The following is a 7,812-nucleotide window of genomic DNA, read 5'->3' as shown; positions in this document are numbered from 1 at the left end:
CTACCTCATAACTCTGCATCTTCACCCAAATTAAGACACAGAGTATAAACCCCCAACATTTTGTCAAACAAGTAATTCTATTCTAACACTATCTTTTTGTTCTTGGGCTCTCATTTCTTCTAGAACCTCAGCTAGCTGGAACATTTGCTCAAGTAAGTTTTTTAAAAATTTTGTGAGGTGGAGGCCAGATGTGGTGGTTCATGCCTATAAACCCAGCACTTTGGGAGGCAGACATGGGAGAACTGCTTGCGCCCAGGAGTTCAAGAGCAACCTAGGCAATATAGCAAGAGCTGGTCTCTACAAAAAATCAAAAATTAACTAGATGTGGTGGCACACGCCTGGAGTCCCAGCTATTTGGTAGACTCAGAAGGCTCGCCTGAGTCCAGAAGGTCAAGGCTGCGGTAAGCCATGATCATGCCACTGCACTCCATCCTGGGTGTCAGAGTGAGATCCCAACTTAAAAAAAAAAGTTTTGTGGGGTGGGCATGATGTCATGTACCTATAATTCCAGCTACTAGGAAGGCTGAGGCAGGAGGATCATTTGCGCTCAGGAGTTCAAGGTCAACCTTGGCAACATATTGTGACCCCATCTCTAAAATGTTTTAATTTAAAACATTTAAAAATAATAAAGTGTTATGGGGGAGAGAGCACCTCTTTCATCCTTATCTTCACAAACATGTTAAAGACATTAAGGTGTAATTTATAAATTAGAATCAATCTTATGCTTAAGACCTGTAAAATAAACAAAAACAGTGGTGAAGGAAAAAACACAAGAGTTCTGCCACCAAAGCCAAGTTGGATTTAGTATCAGGTGTTTGGTTTACTGGCTTTTCATAAAAAGCACATCTGGATACTGCAGGAAAGACTATATTTCACATACTACATCTGGTTAAGACAAGAGCAATAAAGAAACCAGCAGGGACAAATGCAAACCCAAACATCTAACAATAATGCTTTTTGCGAAGCTGCTTTCCATATATCATCCCATTTGTTCCTCTCAACAACATCCTGAAGTAGTGAGGACAGAATTATTATAGCAATCTTCATTTTATAGTTGTGTCAGCTGATGTTTAGTATAAGTGATTGGCTCCAAGTTGCATAGCAACCAAGTGATGGTATCAGGACTTACACCCAGAGTTGTGACTTCAAGTGCAATACCCTTTCAGTGACTACACCAAGCCATCGCACAACCTTCGTGCCCTCTGTGACCAGAGAGGTAACCACAAAAGAACAGGCAGAGATATGCTTAGTAGTCCAAATGGATTTCCCACAAGGTAACACTCATTTGAGAACTAACTTCTTAGAGGAAGTATTTCACTAACGAGCATGGCTTTCAGCCAACAAATATAATAAATAAAACTACTTCCAATATGCCCTAGAAATGCAAGAACTCATTCATGTGTGGCCTTGAAAATATTAAAGGATAAAACTCAAGACAGGCAACTAGTAACCATTTTCAACTTCAATTGTAACAGCAAGAGGAATTTTAGATGGCAAGATAAAGAAATTATTAAATAAAGCCCTCCATAGAACACAGTAGCATTGGGTCCAGGCATTTCCATCCCAATAAAAGTCAGTACAACACTAGGGACTCGAGAGCACTCGTGAGCAATGAAAGTGGACATATCAACAGAACTGGAACAAAGTGCCACCTCCAGCCATTATCAATGAAAAAGAGACAAGGTTCCTTGGACAAAAAATATGTTTGAGAAGCTGTGACTCAACCAAGTTAAATGGATTTCTTAACTCTAGGACTTCCCAAGAGGGAAATAGCTTATGCCACAATTTAAGAAATGGTGAGTTAGAGCAATAAAATGATCATTTGTAACAGCTGCAGTGAGAAACTGATCATTCTGGACAACTAGTTCAGGTATGACAAACAAACACAGCATGTTTGCTTTCATTTCAGCCCCGTCCCCACAGAAATCACAACTAATCACAGCACCCTTCACCACTGACTTCAAATAAAACTCATAATCTTTAAAACAGCACTTCAAGAGGCCACTACTGGTTAATTGTCAATGCATTATCAGCTTAAAAAAAAAAAAAAAAAAGAGGCTGGCTTAAGGCAACATGGGATGAAAACATAGACTAATGATCCTCAGGTTGTAAAAGATAAAAAGGGTCCAGACCAAAAAGATCTGCTAGCTAACACCCAGAGGCGTTAAGGGGTAGGGACCAGATTTCATCTGGCCTTGCATCCACCTAGCACAGTGCCTGACATGTGTTAGATTCTGCATATGTTTGGTGAATTAATGAGTTAATATCCAAATCAGCTCTTTTTTCTTTTTCTATTTATGCCTCTCCTTGTTTCCCAAGGATTTAAAGTGGCTTAAAAAGTTGCCTACATAGCTGGGCTCGGTGGCTCAGCCTATAATCCCGCGACTTTGGGAGGCTGAGGTGAGTGGATTGCCTAAGCCCATGGGTTCGAGACCCGCCTGGGCAGCGAGACCTCATCTCTACAATAAATCAAAAAATCAGCTGGGTGTGGTAGCGCATGCCTATAATTCCGGCTACTCGGAAGGCTGAGGCGGAAGGATCGCCGGAGCCCAGCAGGTTGAGGCTGCAGTGGCTGGGAGCGGCCACTGCACTCCAGTCTGAGCGACAGACTGAGACTCCAACTCAAAAAAAAAAAAGTTGCATACAATGAAGTAAATAAATGTAAAATAAAGGAGTAAAAACTTCAAAGCAAAAAGGAAAACAAAGATGTTAAAAAATAGAGTAGGCCGGGCATGGTGACTCATGCCTGTAATCCCAGCACTTTGGGAGGCCAAGGCAGGAGGATTGCTTGAGCCCAGGAGTTCACAACCAGCCTGGAAAACATAGCAAGATCTCACCTCTATAATAAATAAATCAATCAATAAATAATAGAGTAAACAAGGAGAAAGTTACAGCATCTCTCACATAGTAGACATACAATAAAATGTTGGTTGTTGGTGGCTATAGTTCTTACTAATAACATTAGTTGTCATTCTTGCTGTCATCATCTTTGGGGAATTCCATTCACCTTTCAAATCCCTGTCCAAAGACCAGCCCTATCAGATCAGCCCTAACATAATATATAACCTCAAAAAATTAAAACAAGGTGGTATAGGTACATGATTAGACAGACCAGTAGAACAGAGTAGAATGTCCATAAGAGATTTTATATGATAAAGTTATAAATGTATATGCATAAAGTATATGATAAAGTTTAGGTTATAATAAAGTTGCAAGACTTTGAAAACTTCATATACAGATGTAGAAATTAAGGCACAAAAAGGTTAAGTAATTTGCCAAGTTTGCGCAGTTAGTGAATTACAGAACTGAGGCTTGAATGCAGGCATTTTGACTCCAGAGTCCATTTCATTAACCACCAAATGATAAGTTTTTTTTAAAAAAAGCAACGTGCACAACAGTTATTATAATATACTACCTTTGAGGCGAAAAAATGTTTCTGTTTGCTCGTGTATACATTCAGAAATTCTGGAAGGGCACACAAGAAACTAACAGCAGTCGTCACCTTTGGAGAGCATGTAAATGGACAAAAAGGTAATGGGAGTTGGGGAATATATATATATATGTCTTTATATATATATATAAAAATTGAACTATATAACCATTTAATCTGATCCAAAATTAAAATAAATACAAAAGAGCAAGAAAATGCTTGTCCTGGGAAGTCTTTTCTAACTCCCCCAAGCCAAGAAAACTCGTCTCTCTTCTTTTCCCATATTATCTGTGCCTACTTTTTTTAGACATTCTTCTTGCCCTGCCTTCATGTATGTTCCCTCCCCGGTTCACCTAGGTCCCCACCAGTGAGCTCTTCAAAGGCATTCTTACACCCCAGTACATAGTGCGGTCCCTGACATATGGCAAGCATCCAGTACAAAAGGAAGTGGAAGTGGGGAAAGAAAAGAAGTGGGTCCAACCCACCAAATTTTGTGGTATTAGCACTCTAAAAAGGGAAATTGATTAGGACCTTCAAATACCACAGTTGGCATTTGGAGAGGAAGTAAGGAAGGGGGAAAAAATATAGCAATCCTTGCAGAAAAGGTATTCCCAACCCAGCCAATGCAAAAGGATAAAAGGGATACCAGAGGTTAGTGCTAATCAGGAGAAAATGAAGAAGATGAACTCTCAGCTGAAGAAATGGTAAGAGATGAACCTGGCCCTGGAAGGGCAAGAACTGGAACATGAAACTAAGACCCCAGAGGAGAGGGACCCCAGCACAGGACGTTCAGCTGAAGACTCTCCGCCCCTCTGATGACTGAGAAAGGGGTAGAAGACATGTGAAAGGTTGCCTTGAAGAAGATTCTAACCTGGTGTATGCCATCCACATGTTTGGTCTGTTGCTTTCCGTTCATTGAAACTCTTTGCATGCACTCCTCTGTGGGCTGAAAGGAGAGCCACACCAGGTCAAGAATGTATTTTCCCCAGTAGAAAAAAATCCCAGTTTCCAGGAAATCTGACCCGCTCCAGTCAGATCACTCCCAGCCCCTACAAAACTGTGATTCTGTGGGTAACTGTGTATATCCTTAGTGGAATTCACAGGAATATATTTCATTATCTAATATGTTAATCATCAAAACCGCATCGATTCCATACCTTATTTTAGAGACATGCACTAGTGAAGAGAAATAGTATCTAGGATTTGATTCAAAATTAATATGGAACAGAGGGGAGAAAGGTCAGTATGTATCAATGAAACAAGATTCGTCGTATATTGATAATTTTTGAACCTGAGTGTGAATAGGTATGGTTTGTTATGAAGTTCTCTCTACTTTTTTGTATATGTTTGTAATTTTCCATAATAAAATGATAATTAAAAAATAGCATATGACTGGCCATGGTGGTTCATGCCTGTAATCCCGCACTTTGGGAGGCAGAAGCGAGAGGATTACCTGAGCTCAGAGGTTCAAGATCAGCCTGAGTAACATGGTAAGAACTCATCTCTACAATAAATAAAGAAATCAACCAGGCATGGTGACATATGCCTGTGGTTCCAGCTACGTGGAAGGCTGAGGCGGAAGGATTACCTGAGCCCAGCAGATAGAGGCTGTAGTGGCCATGAGCGTGTCACTTCACTCCAGCCTGGGCGACAGAGTGAGACTTCAACTCAAAAAAAAAACAAACAAAAACAGCATACGTTGTTTTAAGTGCTGATCCAGGTCTTCAGGTAGTCAAGAATTATATCTTATCGGGTGTATATTTATTCATATTATTCTTTTAGAACTTTGCATCATCAACTTAATAAGATGAATTATTCTGGGGCACAATAGATTCCTTCTAACTGGTTTCTCTAATAGTGGGATTGCTGTGGGGGTTTTTGTTTGTTTTTTATACTTTTCTGTATCTTCAGAATTTTTCATATGAGCATCTATTTTCTTTATAATTAGGAAAATCACAAAGCTATTTATCAATGTGAACTCATAGATTTTTATTTTATAAAATGGATTATCACATTATGCATTATAACAAGATATTTGAAATTTTACAGGTGACAGGAGAGTATTTATTTCTATCCCACAGAGTAACAAAATAATACATAAAAATAAGAAGCTTGGATTGTCCAAACAGTAGTTATTAGGAAGAGAATGTGCTTTACATTAAGGATGCTTCCTCCTAAGAGGTAAGCTAGTTAAATGAAAAAAGTAGAATTCTGGATAAATATAGGAAGTGTTTGCAGAAGAAAATTTTATTTCATTGCCTCAGTCCTAAATGGCATTAGCAAATACTCCAAAGTAATGAAGGAGGTCATTAAGAAGGTACTAGAAATGCCTTCCAATTATGGAAGAAATTTTGACATCTTAATTATATTCTGCCACCTAGTGACAAAGGAAGATTAACATACTTGCCTAGCCAAGCTCTAACAGCAGAGAGGGCTGCCCTCCACCACCAGGACACCGGAGTCATGGTCTGACCGCTCAGGAACAAGCCTGATCTACAAGCGTTTGGTGCACAGCATCCTCCCTCTGCTTCTGCCCACAACTATAGGAGACACTGCAAATATGGTCAAAAACCACGGTAGCTGTTCACTGTGGCTGAGAGATTTCCCGTGGAGCCAGGTCTACCCTCTGCCACTCAGCACAGCGCATTGGGCCCTTTGCTGACCCTTGCTGGTTGCTAAGGGTTTCCAGGGAAAACAAACTACAAGCCTGAAAGGGCATGGCTCACGTTGGGAATTTTAATCCTAAACTTCCACTGTAAGTAGAAAGAAAACTTTTATTCACAAATCTTTGCGATCACATAAGGCGATGGGCACAAAAACTATTAATCCCCCAATTTAATTCAAAAGAAGCTGATGTTGTCAAAAGGTACACGGGACGTGCACACACCTCCACCTAGAGACTTCCGGTCCAGTGGAGTTCGATAACCTGAAGCCGGGTTCATAATGCATCGCAACGGCAGGTAGACAGGTGTGGGTGGAGCCAGGACTGGAAGTAGAGCTCTGCCCACTCTGGTCACTGGGGAAGCTAGAGATTCCCTACCAGAAACCAGGCAAAGTGGGGACCAAAGAGAGGCCCAAACTTTACCTGTGTGATGCCCGGTTGTATACCTAAGCCTAAATTATACCCCATATTCTTAAAATAAAATGTATATACAAAAAAAGAATCATAGAATCACCATGAAACTTCAGAGGCTTTTGCGGGTTCTCCTGTCCTTCAGTCAGCAGTTTCAGTCCATTTACAGAGGAATATTGGTGTTGCAGCAGTGGCATTTAATAAGGATCTTGATTCTGTGCAGAAACTTTGTGGGCGAGATTAAAGATTACAAATCTAGGTGACAGGTATCCGGTGGACCTTTTGATATTGGCCCAGAATATCAGTAAGAGCTGGAGAGGAAGCTTTTAAAGCATAAGCAGATGGCTTATGGCATCAGAATAAAGCTTCTGTGAAAGCAAAGTCTGAGATGGGGCTAAGCTAATAGCCTAAGTCAGGGGATCAGCAAACTATCAGACTGCTTCGTAAATAAAGTTTTATTGGTGCACAGCCAGGCTCATTTATTTAAGTATTGTCTATGGATGCATTCACACTGTAATGGCAGAAATAAGTATTTGCAACAGAGGCCAAGGTCTACAAGACCTAAAATATTTATTATCTGGCCCCTTACAGAAAAAGTTTGCCAACCAATGGACTCCATGAATTACCCAACTGAGAATATGGCTTTCGGTCTTAAAAACATCAATTCTTCTAGCTGGCTTCTAATAAGAATTAGAGATTTTACAGTGATGAAGATGTGAAGTGATTAAGAATTCACTTTTTGAGTTAAAGGCTGATAAACTAGTACTGAAAAAAGGAAGAAAGAAAGGAAGAAAAAGTTCAGACTTACAATGTTTGCCAATTTCTTTGTTGTAAATCAGGATTTCTTAACCTCAGCACTATTGATGTTTTGGGTCAGATAATTCTTTGTTATGGAGGACTGTCCTTTAGATTACAGGATAATGAATAGCATCCCTGCCTTCTACCCACTAGATGTCAGTAATAACCCCCCAGTTATGACCGCAAAATATGTCTCTAGAGTTGCCGGCTGTCCCCTAGAGGACAAAATCTCCCTCACTGGTAACTACTTGTATAACTACTCCCACTATAACCAATTTCAAGCTACCAACTTGACATTGTTGAACATGGAAGTAGGAAGAGATACACACAGTCTCACAAATCAGTGAGAACATACTTGCACAGGTGGTAATGTTGTTGCCCTATTTTAAAAGTTGAGGCCCTGATGCTGGCCAAGATGTGGAGAAAAAGGAATGCTTCTACACTGCTGGTGGGAATGCAAACTAGTACAACCTCTTTGGAAGACAGTGTGGCAATTTCTGAAAGAACTAGA

The sequence above is a fragment of the Carlito syrichta genome, unplaced genomic scaffold (assembly GCF_000164805.1).
Source record: "Carlito syrichta isolate Samal-C Ts95f unplaced genomic scaffold, Tarsius_syrichta-2.0.1 Scaffold315851, whole genome shotgun sequence".
Classification (NCBI taxonomy): domain Eukaryota; kingdom Metazoa; phylum Chordata; class Mammalia; order Primates; family Tarsiidae; genus Carlito; species Carlito syrichta.
The sequence above is the reverse complement of the archived record's forward strand: the minus strand, read 5'-3'. Positions refer to the sequence as shown.